The 19047-nt window shown below is 44.1% G+C and overlaps 1 protein-coding gene across 3 annotated transcripts in view; it reads right to left on the reverse strand.

The window, feature by feature from the left end:
• Positions 1-19047, reverse strand: part of KIZ (kizuna centrosomal protein) — an 880037-nt gene that overhangs the window by 844120 nt on the left and 16870 nt on the right. The window lies entirely within an intron of this gene.

Genomic DNA, 19047 nt, shown 5'->3' on the forward strand with positions numbered 1-19047 from the left:
GCATTCAACATTTAGCGTGGACAGAAGCTATTGTGGCTCATGAAATACGTCAAGTGCACTAACAGCTGTATACTTAGAAGAAACCATTAGCACTTCATGAAAACTGTAAACTAAATATTTGCTAAATAAGCAAGCCAAGTTCAAGATTTTATTAAATACCACATGATTATGAATGTGAAATTTTACAGAGAACTATAATGAGATTAAAAATGATTGACCACGTATACTCGTATATCTGGCCCTGATGGATAAACACTTTCATGTGAGATGTTTGAGCTGACAATGTCGGAACAAGATTCAGTTTCTGATCTCACCTACTCCGGTCTTAAGAATTGACAGTCTTCAGTATAAAATGGCTAATGCCAGTCTCAACAGCTTAAGTAATGTAGGTTGTCCTTCAGGGAGACGTGCAGACATTTTTTGAGAGTACAGTAGGACATAAAGTCTTGGGTTAATTTGACCGTATAACAATTTAATTTCCAATGCAAAGAACTAAAAGAAACCAAACCAGAAACCTTTTTATAAATTAGAGAATATCAATAAAAAAGACTGGTGATAAGTTTGCACCAATAATATTGCACACCTTAAGGAACTTGTTGAGATCTGAATTAATCCTTACAAGACTTATATTTACCACAATCAACATGCCAAGTAACGCGACTGTTTGGAATTACATAAACTGGTTGACCAGTAAGATCTTCTTATGAAACAGGCAGTTTAAAGCAAATGTTCTAATTGGGAAGGAGAATACTAGGATAACAAACAAGGACAATTTTTCCACGGATTTCTTTTTATTTCTTTTTATTTATTTTGAAAGTTTTATATAGCGCGAACAAGATCTTTGCAGATATCAGAGCGCTTTACATAGAGAGAGTACATGATCCTAATCAAACAGCTAAGTCAGTAAAGCTAACAGCAAAAATAGATGTAGATCAAAAATACAGATAATACAAATAAACAAAGAGGTCGAACAGGGAGTAAGGTCTGTGCATATTCTTTAAGAGTCCGAAGTAGTAGTTCAAGTGTAATTAGTACACTTGAACTACTTGGTGGGTTGGGTTGAGTTGGGTGAGAGTTGTATGGGGTTTGTGGAGAGAAGTTCTTTGATGATGTGCAAGTCTTCTTTGACCTGGATGAGGGTGGCCATGATCTTGTCCAGCGTGGGGTATGCGAGGTGGGAGCGGGGATCAGAGGTGCATGACTGACCTGTGAATTAGCGAGCAGGAGGGGGGGTAGGCTGGTGTTCGTGCAGGGCTCCATTGTGTCAGTGTCCATGTACGGGACGGAGTTAGGGAGGAGAGAGAGTTTGGGCGGGGGCGGTGTGGATGAGGTAGAGAGGGGGTTGGTGAAAGGCGGAGAGAGCAAGGTGGAGGCTGGGTGTAAGTTAGTGGTGGTGGGGGTGCAGTAATGGTAGTGAGGACTGAGAGTGGGGGGTGGGGGGGAGTGGGATTGATGGTGGACCTGTTGAGAGGTGGGGGAGTTAAGTAGAGAGAGGAAGTGTGTTCTGCGTATTTAATCAGAGGGTAGTGGCGACTGAGGATGGGAGGGGATAAAGGGTGGGAATTGTCGTTGTGTGTGTCGTTCCGGAGCTGAGCTAGGTTGTGGGTGGGAGCTGTGATGTCAGGGGAGAGAGGAGTGTGGGTGGGAGCTGTGATGTCAGGGGAGCGAGGAGTGTTTATGGAATGTGTGGAGGTCCGAGGGTTGGTAGGGGCAGAGTTGAGGGTGCTGTCAGGGGAGAGAGGAGTGTTAATGGTATGTGTGGAGGTCCGAGGGTTGGTCGAAGGGGAAGGGGTGGTGTTGAGGGTGATGTCAGGGGAGAGAGGAGAGTGGGTGGGAGCTGTGGTGTCAGGGGAAAGCGGGGTGTTAATGGTATGTGTGAAGGTCTGAGAGTTGGTAGGAGGGGAAGGGGTGAGGTTGTGGGTGAGAGCAGTGTGGGTGGGAGCTGTGATGTCAGGGGAGAGATGAGTGTTAATGGTATGTGTGTAGTTCTGAGGATTGGTGCGTGGGGAGGGGGTGGGGTTGCGGGTGAGGGTAGTGGAGTCCGGGGTGAAGGGAATGGCGGTGATTTGAGTCATCGGTGCATTACAGGAGGTTAAGAGTTAAAAGTTAAACGGGTGCAGTTTGCCTAAATGTACCGAATACAAGTAGATGTATGGTGCTGTCAGTATACTGGAGCAAAATACAAAAGCCACAGTAAGTTACATGAATCGCAAGTGACATTAGCGAGCAACCAAAAGATATATGCGGTAGCAAATGTTGCAGTACAGGAGTTACATGTACCAGGTGACACTAGTGAGCACCCATAAGTAAATATATGAGGTAGCAGTCGGTGCATTACAGGTTATAATACCAATACATAAAAACAGATAGTTGTAGACTATGAGCACCTAAAAATATATGAGGTAGCAATCGGTGCATTACAGGTAAAACAATTACATAAAAACAGGTTATAGGACCAGTACGTAAAACCAAATAGTTGTACACTGTGAGCACCCAAGAATATATGAGGTAGCAGTCGGTGCGTTACAGGTAAAAACAATTACATAACAACAGGTTATAGGACCAATACATAAAAAACAAATAGTTGTACACTGTGAGCATCCAAGAATATATGTTGTAGCAGTCGGTGCATTACAGGTTAAAAACAATTGCATAAAAACAAATATATGTAAAAATGCTGCAATAGAAGGCAGACACTATCACAAGAGCGTATCGATACAGGCTCAGTAAGGTGCGCAGTAGTAGAAATTAGTCTATGTGTCCGGTTCTCAGGTCATGCTCCAATAGTGAGATTGACTAGTCCATAATGGCCGCCACTGAGAGAGATCAGTCTAAAATGGCCGCCAAGAAGGGGAGTCGGAGACAGTAGTCCTCTGTTTGTTGTTCTTGCTTTGAAAGCAGGGAAGGGCAGTTTCAGATTCTATTTGGGTAAGCCCAGATCTTAGCCTTCTGGGAGGGAGTCTTATCTCTATTTTGGTGGACCTGTGTGGAGGAGTTATGCCGAGGAGCCTCGTGGGCATCTGGAGGTACAGGCAGAGATTTATGGTTTCAGTTAGTGACCCCTGCCCTTATGAACAATGGCGGTTTAAAAATGTGAGACGAGTGGAGTAAATAAAATACCTTATGGTTATTTTCAGCTCAGTGGCGCCTTAGAGTTGAGAGTGCAATATTGCCGATATCACGCTTTGCAGGCATCAAGGGTCTAGGCAAGAGGTGAAGTAAGCAAGATGCGGTGAACTACTGGCAGGCTGCATGCTCGACCCTATGCCCGATCCTCGGTCCCCGCCAGCACCGCAAGAAGGCTGTAGGTCCGCAAGTCTGCTCCGCAGGTCCGCTCCTAGGGCCCTTGCAGCAGCATGAGAGGGGGGCCACCGGGAGTCATGTCCGCCGGAGGAACCTCGCTGTTCCCCGCAAATCGGCCAGAGCTCCTAAGCTGCAACCCCTCCCGCCTCGCTAGGCGATGTCGTGTGTCTCCCGCTTTCCTCGCCTTTAGCCTCGGGACTCCACTCTTACCGCATGAGCCCGGGTAGAATCCGCCGAGCAATATGAGGGCAGCTCCCTCGCAGATCCTCACAAGGGGCGCCTCTGCTCCTAGTCAGCGGTCATGTATCCCCTGCTGGCTCCGGTCAGCGCCCCATCAGCCGGTTCCCGCCGTCCGTTGAAGTTGGGGGCCAGCTCAGTCGACCCCACTGAGCCTGAGCGCCCACTCTCCTATGGGCGCCGCATGAGTCCGGGCAGAACCGCCGCGCAGTAAGAGGGCAGCTCCCTCGCAGTCCCTCACTAGGGGCGTCTCTGGTCCCAGTCTGGTATCCCCTGCCGGCTCCGGTCAGCGCCCCAGCAGGCTCACAGCGGATGTCTCGATCCCAGTCTGGAATCCCCTGCCGGCTCCAGTCAGCGCCCCAGTAGGCTCACAGCGGGTGTCTCTGATCCCAATCTGGTCTCCCCTGCTGGCTCCGGTCAGCGCCCCTGCAAGCTCCAGGCAGTCAGACGCCCGCTCTAGGCTCCAACACTGGACAGTAGCAGCCCGGTGTCCGGTAAAGGCGGGGGCGATTAGGTCCTCTCCCGCGCCGATAAGAATATGTTCCAGTTACTTGAGTTATCTGTTGTAGTTACATTCAGTTGCGTAACTACGGATAACGGGGATACTGAGTGCTAACACTGATTAAATCCAAAATTGGAATCCCAAGCACTCGGAGCTCCGACCAGGAGCTCCTACCCGGCGGCCATCTTGAGGAGTTGAGATCGTCTGCAACTTAGATAACTTCAATGCGCTTGTTCATTTATACACCCCGCAAAAATATAAATATCACATTCTTCATTTAAATAAAATGTATCAGCACAATTAAGATTCATCCATTTTACCTTGAATAACAATTTGAAATATCACAAACGTCGCTCCTTATTTAAAAATGTAATGTGCTTCCCCAATGTGTGTGTTGAGGCTTAAATATTGTTGCCAGCAATGCAAAAATAAAACAGATAAGAGGCATGGCTATCTACCTCCAGCAGCCCCAGGTCACTGATGTACTAAGCTGCAGACATGCATTCGACTGGTGTAGTTATTATATGCACTTAAGGACATGTCACATGCTGAACATTTCCCAGTTGTTGTGACTTTAAGGACGTCGCCCTACGAAAGATGAAAAGGGAACCCCCCAAATCAGTTAATTGTCAGGCACATAATATCGGCGAGAATAGCTTAAGTGGCTATCAAGCTATATCTCCATGTCCTTGGCTTCAATCTGATAACCTGGAACACGTAGAGTGCCGTGATAATACACAAAAATCCCAATACACTGTAACTGTGCCTTTTTAACAGTGTAATTGCTCAAATCTCAACAACTCCATTCTACTGGTCTAGCAAAATACCGTTTCTTTCTGATGACTGAGTTCAAACTTAAACTTTTTTATTAACAGGACAAACTTAACACCAATTACACAGCACTAGTTGGTTATGGAAATAGATACAGCTACATCTCATGTCACTTAGACTAAACTCCGGATAATATTTAATAATTATGTACAACTAATTGCAAACCTTGCAATAAAATTTAGGATGCAACAAGCCAGGATGAAAGTTTTAGGCTTCAAACACATTTAACCTGTGAGCTCCTTGTAGGGGACTTCCAGAGTGTATACCATGTATAAGAAGTGGTATTTACTATATTTATTGGCGCCAGTGCATCATACTTTAGACCCCACTAGTCGTAACAGCAGTCATGTTTAATTCCACCCTACTATGTGTGTACACACCGGATACATTACTATTGTATGACCTCTTTCACTGCCTCTTTGCTGGTGACTCGAGCAAAACAATAACATTTTATATATAAATATGATCTTCCAAAATGTGAAATTCCAAAATCTGGCTGCTGCTACAGCAAAGGTCCTGTTGCTGTAGGCATTGGTTCAAGATTTACAACCATGTAGAAAGTCATGATGCACAGAACACAAAGTTCTTCCTCGTAGGTGCCACTGAAATGTAGTGGCTAGGAAGACAAGGGTATTTTGGTAGATTGCTCTTTGAATTATAAAAATGGCCTTAAAATAAGACCTTGCTGTGAATTGGCAAATAGTATGGTGTCCAAAGGACCGAGGTAACGTGATCACAGAAGCGGATGTATTTTGCACCACTGAAAACGGTGCAGAAGGTTTTCTAGAGCAAAAAAGTATATTAAATGCAATAGTCCAGTCAAGACTAGACCAGGGTGTTGGCCAAATGGTAATCAAGCTGTGGCTCGATAAAATGGAGTACTCTCTTGAGGAATTTCAGTTGCAGAAAATAGATGGCAACCATTTCGGATACTTAAAGTCAGAATAGTGTGAATATAAATGTTCAAGGTTCCCTACTGCCCAAAATGGAGGGGGAGTGGGACGAACGGCTTGTGTGTAGACATCATTATTCCAGGTGGAAATATCAAGATCTCTGTGTTCCTGGGATTAAGATTTGGAAAATCAATTGACATCCAGCACCAGGAAAGGGAATGACAGCTCGTCAAGGAGGGGCAGCATCTTTAGCCCATATTCTGAAACAGAGTATGGAGGCAACATAAAAAGCTGTGTGTCACCAGCGAACAGGTAAACACGGGACCCAACTAGGAGAACATTGTGTAGGGGATGTACGTATAAATTGACAAAAAGGGAAAGATATCAATCCCTGAGCAACCCAACAGCTTAATTCCCTAGGCTGTGATGTAAATGGCAGAAAAGCAACCAACTGTTTCTTTTCAACAAGAAATGAGATCTGAGGACAGTCTCTGAGAAACCAGTTTACCCCGATACGTTTTCAGGATGCTATGGTGCTAAGAAGTTAGTCAATGCACGAATATGAGACAAACAACAAGATAGACTGCAACCCCAAAAACCCACGGAGCATTACATGAGTAGGGTGAGTGTTAGGCAATGATCAGTCCTGTGAGATTAACTGGACTAGTTAGGGGAACCCAAACCCTCTTTCATTAGGAACAGATACACTCAAGAATACTGGGAAACTAGGGATATACTTTCAAGGTTTATTACAATTAAACCCCTATCCTATTCAAAACAATATGGATAGTAACGATTATAGAAAATAAACAAGATAAAAGGCAATTACATTTGTCAAAAGGCAGAACAGAAAATGTATTACCTTATGACAGTATTTTGGGATCTCTTTACATAAATATCACCAATCCTTACTTTCCCTAGGATAACTAAGCTAAACTTTGCACTAATAGGGGCTCTACTCGATATTCATAGATGGTCTGCTCCTGCATATCTTTTCTGTACTATAAAAGAAGTGTTAAGTAAAGAAACAGCAATTGCTGTTTTTGACTTCGGAGTTATGATGTCCTCGCACCACAAATAGCTGGTAGGAGGAATCAATATTCCTTCTCTAAAGCCTTGACAAGGAAAGGGGTTTATGGCTACTGGATGACCCTCAAACTTGAGTCTCTGGATTACAGTTCATCCTATCTGATAATGCTTTGCTCCATTTTATATGCTCTGCACATTGTTAAACATCTCCCAAAAAAAGCCTAATAATAATAAAGATCCTCTAGCAACTCACCTACTTATATCCCGTGAATCATTGCTTGCTGTGTAAAACCAATAATTGAGAAATCAAAATATTCATTTCTATGAAGCCTTGTTATTTAAAAAGAATAATTAGAAAAACAATTCAAGCCAAGCTAAAATAAAACATGAATATATTTGAGCAAACTGAATTATCAGGTCGCAATTAAAGAAACACTATCACAACATTGGCAGTTTGTGCAGTTGCATTTAAAACATATGCCTGAATGAACATGTAGAATCCAAAAGGGATGCCTAAAATAGGAAATGCATGATGTTTATATTAATCCAGTCAGTTTGTTAGAACCACATTCCCAATGAGGTCGAATGGCTGCTGGTTCTGGATGTGTATGCCACAATTTGTAGCAGGAGATAGAAGCTTGCTATAGGATGCCATTGTTTTTGCTCTGACATGTCCTGGCATGGACATGTCGGAGCAACCTAGCATATCCCAGGATATATTATGTCTTGAAAGCGAAAGTTGGGTATACATATGATTTAGTGGTACATTGAAACACACACCAGAAGAAGAAACATGCAAAAAGAAAAGCTGTAAACAACTGCAGTAAAGCCTAAAAAGTAAAGTACCAACACTTTTTCGGAAATATCAATGATCTCTCTCCCTACTTCTTCAAAAAGGGTTTTACTCACTATCCAAAAACCCCACTTCAATGGTTTTTAACCTTGCACTGCAAAAATAAACCCAAACTTCTTCATGCTGCAAGTCATTGCCCCTCTGAGTCATTATATAAAAAACCCAAAACCAAGAAACTAGGATCTACATCTTCTATATATATAAAAACGAAAGTATGTCTGTTTGTCCTTTATGCATTACTACACTATTCATCCGATCGCCATGAAACTTTGGGAAGTTGTTGAGTACACTCCTGCAAAGGATTCTGGCAACAACAAAAAAAACAACAAAAAGAAATTGATAAAAGTTGTGAGTACACTCCCGCAAAGGTTTCTGGCAAAAAAAAATGTGTAAAATATCAGCCCCCCGGCCCCCAGGGCCCTCATAATCTTTCCAATACTGAACGTTTACAGTTTATGGTGCAACTCACTTTTGCAATGACCATCAACAAAGCACAAGGACAATCGCTGCAAGTGTGTGGACTAGATTTGGAGAATCCGTGCTTCTCACATGGACAACTGTATGTGGCCAGCTCACGCGTCGGAAAACCTTCTGATTTATTCGTGTACGCACCAGACGGAAAAACAAAAAATACCGTGTATCCACAAGCACTCGAACAAATAAACAGAATTAAAACAACACTTTAAAATGTTTTCCATATTAAAATGAATACGTTTCAATAAAAATGACACAATGTAAATTTAAAGTTATCATAACAAGTTTCCTTAAATTTCCTTTCTTCTGAGATCGCAACAACGTGCGACGGATAAGCTAGTTTACTATAAAAATAGAACTAAAACAAAAAAGCTAAGGCAAAAGAGCTTGCATACATTGTGGTTTAGAAAGCAGGCCGACTTGTTTGCCAATTTTGTCAGAAGCAGTAGGAAGCAGCAGGGCCCACTGAATATCAGTAGAAACGGCTTGTAGGAAAGTAGGATCTACTTCTTAAGGTTACCCCCACTTTTCACTTGATGTGATGCTGTTTTTGAATAGTCTGACTGGGATACTGCTAATCATGACCCCAGTATATCTGCTTTCTCACTAAACTGTTGTGTTGAGTACTTAGGTGCATCCTAGATTAGATACTGGGGCACCCTTACAAGTCCCTAGTATATGGTACTAAGGTACCCAGGGCATAGGTACCCCAGAGGTCTTCCATGGGCTGAAGCATGTATTTTGCCACCCATGAGGGACCATTCAAAATGGTTCTACAGGCCTGCCATTGCAGCCTGTGTAAGTTGGCGCATGCACCACTTACTAAAGATAGAGGTTTACTATATCTAAGGTCACTGCACTTTAAACCTATAAGACACCCCTATAGCAGGCCTTTGCAATCATGAAGACAGCTTGGTTCCAAATTTGGTCTTGTGTGATCCACACTTTGATGGATCCAGAGCAAACCTGCATCAGCAAGTAACTGGCACACTTGTGGAAGAGATTTGTCATGCTCCTTTTGTGTTGCTCCAAATACTAGTATGTTATCACTGTAAATAAAAGCATGCTTGTCAGGTTAAATTATTCGACGCAAAACATCCTGAAATCTTTCCGCAACAGACGACACTCCAAAACTCAACCTTTTGTATCTGAACAGACCAACACGAGTCAAAAAAGTGGAGATGTATATACAGTTCTCTTCTAACTCTTGTTGATGGTATCCTTGTTCAGGTCAAGACGGGAGAAGACTTTGGCACCGTTGCAAGATCACGTCCGGTACGTGTGGACCAGGATGTCTTTCTCTCTCGATTACTTTGTTGGCCTGGCAGATGTCAACACAGTTGTGGAATACACCTCCACTGTCCTTTTTTGCACCATCGCTATGGGCGAAATCCATGGCGTAGGACTGGGGGAGCACTCAATGATGTCATGCTTGATCAGCGTTTTTAGTTCTTTCTCAATGACTTCTTGCAAGTGAAAAGCAAATCTGCGGTGCCGGTGAACAACAGGGCAAATGCCCTCATTAATGTGAAGTCGCACTTATATTGTCTTGAGCCTTCCTAGGCCATAAAACAACAACAGAAACAGACTCACAATTTCAGATTAAGTGTGGAGTTTGTAATTGAGAGCTATCAGTACTATGTCATCAGCAGTGGCAAAACTGAGTAGGCATGCACTAAAAGAAGTTTCTTTAATAACTGGAATTAGCGATTGCACGGATAATGCTTTATGTCGCATTGTTGGTGTGAATGGCCCTGGACTCTGCAATGGTTTACAAATAGCCCACGTGTATAACTTCAAGTGTGACGAGTTGAGGCGTGGCAAAGCTTTTGAAGGAAAAGACTTTTGAACTTTGACTGGCATGATGTTAATCAACGCACCACTGTGTATTTGAAAGGTTATGGGATAACCGCTGACCTTTATTGCAATCTTGCGGCAGTGCCCAAATTAATAAGGCTGTTTCGGTTGGTGGTTTGCATTTGACTTTTGTTCTTCCTTGCAAGCAGCCAAACCTACATGTGCCCATTGTTCTTTGGTCGATACCATCACCACACATCCATCTTCTTCACTGGTGCTTGATGCTGACATTGAAGAGCCTATGTAGGAAGAACTTGACGACAATCTGCTTTGTCTGGTTTCTATTTGTCGTAACTGTTGTTGCTTTTTGGCCTTGCGAGCGTGGTAAGAATGCTTCTGGAACCTCCTGCCGTCCATTTTCTCTTCTTACAGTGATGTATTTAGGTTTCTCTTTTGCTTTGCAAAGCATTATAAAGTGGTTTTCTTTACCGCAAACTTTGCACATCTGTCCTATGGCTAGGAATTTGCCTTCATGAGGAAATGAAAACCCACATCAGAAACACAACTTTTTCTTCTTTGGAGGTGTCAATTTGTGTGCCTCTATCTTGTGCTTGTTTTTCATGATCAATGCTAATTCATTTTTTGCTGTTCCAGATTACATATCGACAGCTTGTCGATAAGCTCTTTCATTGGTCCTTTCAACCATTAGAACTTTTTCTTAACTGAGAGTCTCTCCAACATGCTTCTTCTGAAATAGTTGAAAAGACAGCCATTAATTACTCTGAGGCATATGGCTTCTTCATCATTAAATTCACTAAAACGTACAGTGTTTAATAAGCACATCAAGTCTTTCAACAAATTCAACCATCATTTCACCAGCTTGCTGTCTCACTTGACTGAATTGTACCTTTAATACTTGACATTCTGCATTTGATTGAACTTGGTACCCAATGCTTCTTTGATCTGATGGTATGATGTTGCACCAGTCAGAGATTTTCTCCGGCACTTCTTTTACTCCATCGCCGGCAAGGTTCTTTAAATACGCAATGCTTTTCTTATCATCTACTTCTTCTAGGGCATCTATGAAGTTATTGAGCGTCTCGATCCATGCAGTGCACCTGGTGCCAATATTCTGCATCTTGACGGAATTGGTGGAATTGAACGGAGGTGGTGCTTTCAGAAACACCGCTGTATCGTACTTCGTGCTCCCTTCTGCAGCCATTGAAAATATTAATTATTACGATGGCTTTCGTTGCGCAGGATGCCACTTGCTGCTATCGTCACACCAATTCGAGGTCATGTAGCACTTCCCTCGCTTGTGCTGGTAAGTACTTTTGTATGTTCATACCTGGTAATCACTGCCTTTACCATTTACTTTGCATGGATAATTGCTTGGTTTTATGATGTGGCGGAATATCTCTCCTTTTAGCCTTACCAGTGTGTTTCCGGTAGACTTTCAAAGAAGCTCCTTTAGGGCCTTCAATTCCTAAATGGCTGTGTCTCGGCTAGAGCAGTATTTTTACTCCATACACATCAACTTCAAACGGATTTTTATCGATTTGTTTGCAAGTGGCACGCACAAGCAGTTTGCTGTATTGTTGCAAACTCTCAGGGCGAGCAGTCTCGTTCCTTCGGGGCACGTATCCTATCCTGGTTGCCAGTTGTAGCGCCATCCCCAGCCCGGGAGCATGCAAATGAATACGCCACACCTTACATCATCATTCGTTAATAACCACACCGTAACACCTTCCAGCAAGTTACGTAATTCCTCTATTGAGTCCGCCCAAAACTGCAAGAGTTCTAGCGCACATAGTCTCATGACATTACATCATCCACTATACATCATGAAAGAGGTAACTGGTGAAGACTGTCCTTTCTTCTGCAAGTATAGTAGATTCTTCCACACAAACAAGTTTGTTAAGAGCGATACATCTCTTTCTACATTCTACTGCCTCTTTAACAATTATATCCACAACTAGTATGAAAGAGAACCTGGATACCCTCACAATGGCCATTCTTCTGCAATTAATATAAACTCCTTTAATTTGTTTAAGCGCAACAGAACCTCAACCAAAGTGCCATATTTTTATTGGGGAGGTGATAAGGAGACCAATAATTTGACCAGGCTATCATCATAACAGGACTTCTTCTACAAAACTCTCCTCTGGTCTCCCCTTAACAGTTTCCCTATATTTCAAACTGCCTCTCAATCCGCACGACTCTTGCAGAGTGAATTTGCTCTTTATTTTCATGGATTTCTTTCTTTGGTTTGAGTGCGTGTTATGTCTGTGAAAACATGAGTAGGCAAAATGTGATGAAGCAACCTCCTTATTTCCTTCAACAACACAAGGAGCCTGCCCTTCTCTTCTGTATTCACCACCTTGAGCAGCACTGTGGTGCCATTTTTACCCCTGTCTTAACCTTGTATTTCTCTTATCCCAATTCGTTAGCAGTGGCTCACAGTAAATTGTGGGGTATCTTCCCAAACTGAAGGTTATATATTGGCCACTCAACCACGAAATTGTGCTGTCCTGAATTTCCTTTTTGATTAGAAAGTTGACATGTATTTCAGATGCGGTCACAGTATCCACAATTGTGGTAAATGTGCCTTCCAACCTCCAAATTTGCATCTGCCGTTGTATTTGGAGTGCAGCCTGGTATACTATGCCAAAACTCTTATGGGGGAGGGCAACTTCCCTGTGTGCCAGGCCACATTTTTCGACATGTGGAGGCATTTCTGCAGCACAGATCACAATCCTGCTGCTCTGCTGCGACACAAGTATGATGTCTCGACTCTAATGGCACTGTGGTCAGAGCTCCCGTTCTCTGTGCCCTCTTGTGGTTTGGGGGAGCAGGGAATTACTCATAAGGGCCGGCTCTACAGGCACTGCTGAGCATGGGAGGGGAGCATAGGGAGAGGAATAGGTGGTGCCGGAGCACTGCAGGTCCTCCCATGAAGTGGGCTTGAAAGAGTCATCACACTAGGTTTTCTGTACCCACAGCACCTCCCTCAGTCGGAACCAACACAATTGGGTCTTCAGTCCATCTGCATTAATAATTATAGAAGTCTAAGGTGGGAACAAGAGCCTTAACTTCTATAGGGGCCCTTGGCATGGTGAATTCATGGTGGGTCAGCATACAGCCTCCCCTTTTCAGAAAGCCTTTTTGTTATTTTTAACATCATTACAGTGGCATGATATATCCCCTACTTTAATTAGCATTTAAATAATTTGTATTAATTCACTACCCTTACAAGTACCAATGTGGCTTTCCTTCAGTATTATTATTTTTCACCCCAATTACAATTCACAGCTATAGTTAGACAAAAATGGTGTCTTTAAGGCCAGCATGCACGGACCATAGGTCTGATTCACAAACCTTTTTCCATGAGTAGTTGTCTCTTACTCATATTTTGGATGATAGTTAAACCTAAATGTACAGGCCTAAATCACAATGCATGATCTGCAAGCACTTTCCACAAATTAGCTATTCTTGCTCAATATATTCATTTATAGAAACTGTTTTGTGATTCAGGCCAGGATATTCAACTGATGCTCAACTTGAGCCTGGAGTAAGACAGACCCACTCATAAAAAAAGCTTTACGAATCAGGCCTCAAGGGTCTTTAGATGCAAAGATATAGCAAAGTAAGTTTTGATCCACTTGCAGGTTTCAAATCTATGAACCATATCCCATAGCTATCCCCGCAAACGGAAGATGGACAGCTGAATATATCATTTTTGGAGAAATACATTATTCAGAGTATACTTGTGAACAGATGATTCAGCCAATAGCCTTAGGAAACATTTATCTTCTGAAAACCCATGAAAATGCATTGCACAGATTATCTAGAAACTGACTTTTCTGATACAAACTCAAATAAAACATTAACAAGTATCCATGATTATCTGATGAGCCCAATATTTTTTTAACAATATGGCAATTCTCATACTGAATGGTGTGATGTGCCCTAGTCAGGGTCTTAAGGTTAGTATAAGTTCTAGTGAGGAATCAGTGAAGCCATTTATAGGCTAGCACTTCATGTAGAGAACCAGACAGGTGGATACATGCCGTAGTAGAATTTACTACGAAGAAGTTCAGGTTCTGAAACATGGGGCTAAACAACCTGCTAGAAATGGGGTCCCTAGTTGGCAGTGGTTTGCACCCTATCCAAGTTGGCACCCTCACTCTAGTCAAGGTATCTAGATTACACACCTAAGATAAGTCCAGCTCAATCCCTTGGTAGTTTGGCACAGAACAGTCAGGCTTATCCTAGCGGCAATGTATAACCTCTGTGTGTGTGCTTTTTTTCTCTCTCTCTGTACCTCCATGTAGGCAATTAAAAGGCATGGTAAGTGGACATCCTACATACACCTCACGGGTTCTGACAGACCCATAATCATGCCCTTTTGGGTACGGTTGAATCCATCAACCAACCCATTGCTTTAGGGGTGGTTAATTTGTAGTTCACTCCACACGCCTTCCACATGGCCTTCATGTACAGAGACATGAAGTTGTTACTCCGGACAGCTACCACCTCCGTGGGGAAACCCACGTGGGTAAAGATCTCCATCAGTACCTGGGCCACAACTGGCACCTTCACCGTCCCAGGGGGATAGCTTCCAGGTACCAGGTGACATGGTCTACCAAGACCAGGACAAACCTGTTGCCCAAGCTTGTCTTAGGGTCCAGATGCCCCACAAAAGGGGTGCTCACGACATTGAACGGTTGCAGGGGAGCCAATTGCCCGACAGGCTTGACAACACCTACAGAACGCATCGGAGTTCTTCCTCATTTGGGGCCAGTAAAAGTGGGTGGCAAGCCTGTCAAAGGTCTTGTCTTGCCCCAAATGACCTGCCAAAGGCACATCATGAGCCAATCCCAGTAGTAAGGTTATGAAGCTTAGGGTACCCCAGCACACGAGCTGCCCCAGACTCACCAACCTTAGGCTCACTGTACAGGAGATCATTCTCCCAATAAATCAGGCGAGATCCTGAGGCATTACCACCTGGCTGGTCCTCTGCCTATTTCCGAAGACACACAAGAGTCGGGCACTCTTTCTGCGCTGCACAGAATTCCTTCCTGGTGAGGCCTCCCTATCCGCTGCCATCTCAGGCAGGTCCCCCAGTTCAGCCACATCTTCCCCTGTAGGTTCTGGGACATCCACCTCAGGTTTGCCTTGTCTCGGACTGTGGGAAGTTTTCCTTTTGGCAGGCACCTGGGCCACTGTTGCAGGCTTGAGGTCCTTCTGATCACCCTCTCTGGCCAACATGGCCATGTGGTCAGGCATGCCCACTCCGGCAGTCCCAACATTTCCAAGTGCAACTTGAACTCCACCTTCTCCACCTTCTTCCAGGTTGTTGCCCACCAGAAAGTCAATAGGCATGAATGGACTCACAGCTACCCTCAACTAACCTGAGACCACCCGCCCCTCCACCCCCATTCAAAGAGAACCTGAGCTACCTTACACTGGCGCTTACTGTTGTGTACAGCAACAAGTTGATGGAACACATTAGGGACTATCTGTTCCTCAGACACCAGATGACAGCGGACAGTTGTCATACTGGCTCCTGTGTCTCTCAGAGCCTCTGCCCACCTCCCATTGATATTCACCCACTGCCTGTACTTCTTAGTGTTATCAGGCATGAGGCTTCTCTTGACCACTTCAACCTCACCCAGGGAGACTAGGGTCATCTCAGCTGGCTCCCCACCACTAACGCACTATCCCCTGTGACTGCAAACAGGTGGGCTGCTGTGCCGGCTTGGGACACTTAGGACTCACACTAAAGTGTCCTTCCTGGCTACAGTCAAAACACTTCAGGGGTCCCTTCCCACCAGGCTTTCCTGGCAGGTATCAATTCTTCTTCTCAACAGGGGGCTGGGAATCCTTAACCTGGGAACTAGTTTGGGGGCCACTCTGAGAACTCCTTACTCTGATTATCTTTGACCCTCCTTCCTTCTTCCTTTGGGGACCCCTGCCACCTTTGTCCGAGTCTCTCACATACAACCTCTTGTGGACCCTGGTACTCATCCAGCAGCCTGCCTCCTGAGTAAGTTTCCTGGGATCAGTCAGCTTACTGTTAATCTAGTGCTGGTGCAGCTCTGGAAAACATAGAGTAGACAAGTGCTCTCATACAAACAAATTATCCAGCCTTTGGTAATTGTTTACCTTACAGCCCTTCACCCAACCATCCAGTGCTCTGCAAAAGGAATCAACACACTCAAGCCAGGTCTGAGATTCAAGTTTGGTACCCTTCCTAAACTTGTAATTGTCTGGAGTAAGACCATACCTAGTGATTAGGGCATCCTTCATGACAGGGTAGGTAAGCTCACTTGCTGTCCCTAGTGTCAACGTGTCCCTTCCCTCCACTGTGAAGTAGTTCCACAGACCTGCCCCTCAATCTCTCCCAGGGACCCTGTTCATGTGGAGAGCTGACTTATAACCATGGAAACACCTATGTATGTCATCCTCCTTGGTGTACTCTTTACCTAGGTTCTTGGGTATGTGCACTTTTACTTCAGACTGCACTTTAGAATTGATGCCAACATCTGTACTGGACTTGGCCTTTAAATCCAGGTCCTTCAAGCTCAGCTCTTGAGCAAACATCATTGTTCGCTCTTTCATGGCCAACTTATCTTTTTCTGCCTTTCTTTTTAGTTTAGCTAGTTCTGTCTCGTGCTCCAGTATGAGCTTTTCCAGCTCCAACTTGTGCTTCCTACCTTCCCGCCTGCCCTTCAGTTCCCCTGGGGACAGACCTTTGGAGAACACACGGTTGCTGGCCCTGGAGGGTGCTCTCCCTCCAGTCAAATTCTGATCCACAAAATCACCTTGCAGGCTTAGTTCCGCCATACCGACATTATAATTCCCATCTTCAGCGTGCGCACCCGCCTCCCTGGCTTCCAACCAGGCCCTCCGCTCCTTTTGCAGATCCTCCTTCCTAGTGAGGCCTTTAAATGGGCATTTGAGCTCTTTGCAGAACTTTTTCAGGTGAGGCACAGTATAGGTTTCCAACCTCTCCTGCTCAAACACCAAATCTGAAGCTACAGCGCATGGCTCACCAGACTGAGACATGATTGTGAAAACTCAAAAACTGCAAAAAGAGAAAAAAAAACAGTATGTTGGGATGTAAGGGTCTGTGATATTGAAGTCTGTACACCAATCACTGTATTCAATATACAAACACAAGTCCTATCTTCACCGCTGAACAACAGTGTTAGAAATGGAGTCTCTAATTGGCAGTGGTTTGCGCCCTGTCCAAGTAGGGACCTTCAATCTAGTCAGGGTAAGTAGAATACACACCTAAGATAACCCCTGCTCACTCCCTTGGTAGCTTGACATAGAGAAGTCAAGCTTATCCCAGAGGCAATGTGTAAATTATTTGTACATACACACACAGTAACATAGTGAAAACACTACAAAAGGACTCCACACCAATATTAGAAAAATAGCCAATATTAATCTGAATAAAACCAGATCAAAACGGCAAAAATCCAACATACACAAGTCAAGATATGAGTTTTCAAAGATGAAATAAAGTTCAGTTCTTAAATATCAATGGTTGTACTTGATCAGGACAAAGTACCTTAGATGCGTCAAAAATCAAAGATGATGCGAGGCACAGGGGACGTGAGGCGCTAAAAAAGCAGGTGACACGTTGGTTCCTTACTGCTACAGGGGAGGTGAGGTGTTTGTTCCTTACTGTTGCACAGAAGGAGATGTGCCGTTTTAGGACACGCAGCCTCAGTTCCTTACTGCATTGAGGTGATGCGGTGCTAAGGCTCACACAGCTGCAGTTCTTCAGGGACACTGCAACGAAAAGCTGGGGCATGTGTTGTAAGCTGCAGTCATTGCATTCAGCAGGAACCATGCTCTGGTGCAGGCAACACTGTTGCATCGAGTTTTGGCAGTGCCGGGCCGATTTCGAACGACACTTCGAGTCAATGTGGAGATTTTTATTCTTGTTGCACCAGAACTCACTTCCAAGGGCCCAGGAACTGGATTTGGCAACACACAGCTAGAAATGACTCTCAGCAGAAGAGTCCAGGTGCAGTCCTTGATGGCCCTGAGATTTCTTAACAGGAGGCAAGCTCTACTCAAGCCCTTGCAGAACCTTGGAAGCAGGATGTAGAAAGAAAAGTCCAGTCCTTTCACTCCCAGGACAGAAGCAGCAGCAGACTAGCCCAGCAAAGCAAACAGAAACGTGGCAGTCTCGCCGGACAGCAATCCAGCTCTTCTTCCTGGCAGAATGCCCTGTACCTATAAGTGTTCTGGGTATATGGTATAAGAGGTCCAGTACTTATACCCATTACATCCTTTGAATTAGGCAAACTTCAAAGGAAAGTCTATGTAGTGCACAAGACCCTGCCTTTCAAGCCTTCACTACAGGGTGGTGAAGTCTGCTTTGTGTGAGGACATAAAGATAAAACAATATCCCAAAAGGTATAAGTGTAAGGACAAATTATATTGTTTGCACCAGGCATTACATATATCAGAGAAAAAAAAGAGAGCCACCTATTCAAATAATTTTGAAAAAATATTTTTTTTTAGTAGTTTTGATATTCAAGTAAAGAAAGCAATTTTCAATTATACATAGTTATATACAGCACATAATCAAATACTTAGGGTGACAGCCCAAAGAGAGAACAGCGACGAACGGCGCAAAGTGAGCAAAAAGAAATATTTACAGTGAATAGCTCAGAAAGTGACATAAAATCAGTGACTTTCTATAGTACAATTTTTAGTTTCAATTGGAGTCACAATGCGCCTGTAGTTTGCGGGGAGGTCGACAACGTTTCGGTCCTTAACCAATGCGGACCATCTTCAGGACGGGGTTGTCTCGTTACAAGTGCTGTGGGGTGAGAACAAATAAATTTAAGCACCCGGGTAATGAATGGCATGCAGGGGAGCGGAAGGACGGAAGGCCTCGGTTAAGCGGAGGGGAAGACGATGTATCAAAGGGGAGGGAAGTGCTGGTTGAAGGCCGGGCGGGGTTGGGTAGGAGGCGGAGGTAGCGGAGGGTGGCAAAGAAAGGGAGGGGAAGGGAAAGGAGGGCAAAATTAAGTGTAAAGTAAGGAGGTGAGAAACTATAGTGGGGAGGGTGGGGGGGTGCGAAAGTAAAGGGGACCCAA

Source organism: Lissotriton vulgaris, chromosome 6 (assembly GCF_964263255.1).
Source record: "Lissotriton vulgaris chromosome 6, aLisVul1.2, whole genome shotgun sequence".
Lineage (NCBI taxonomy): Eukaryota > Metazoa > Chordata > Amphibia > Caudata > Salamandridae > Lissotriton > Lissotriton vulgaris.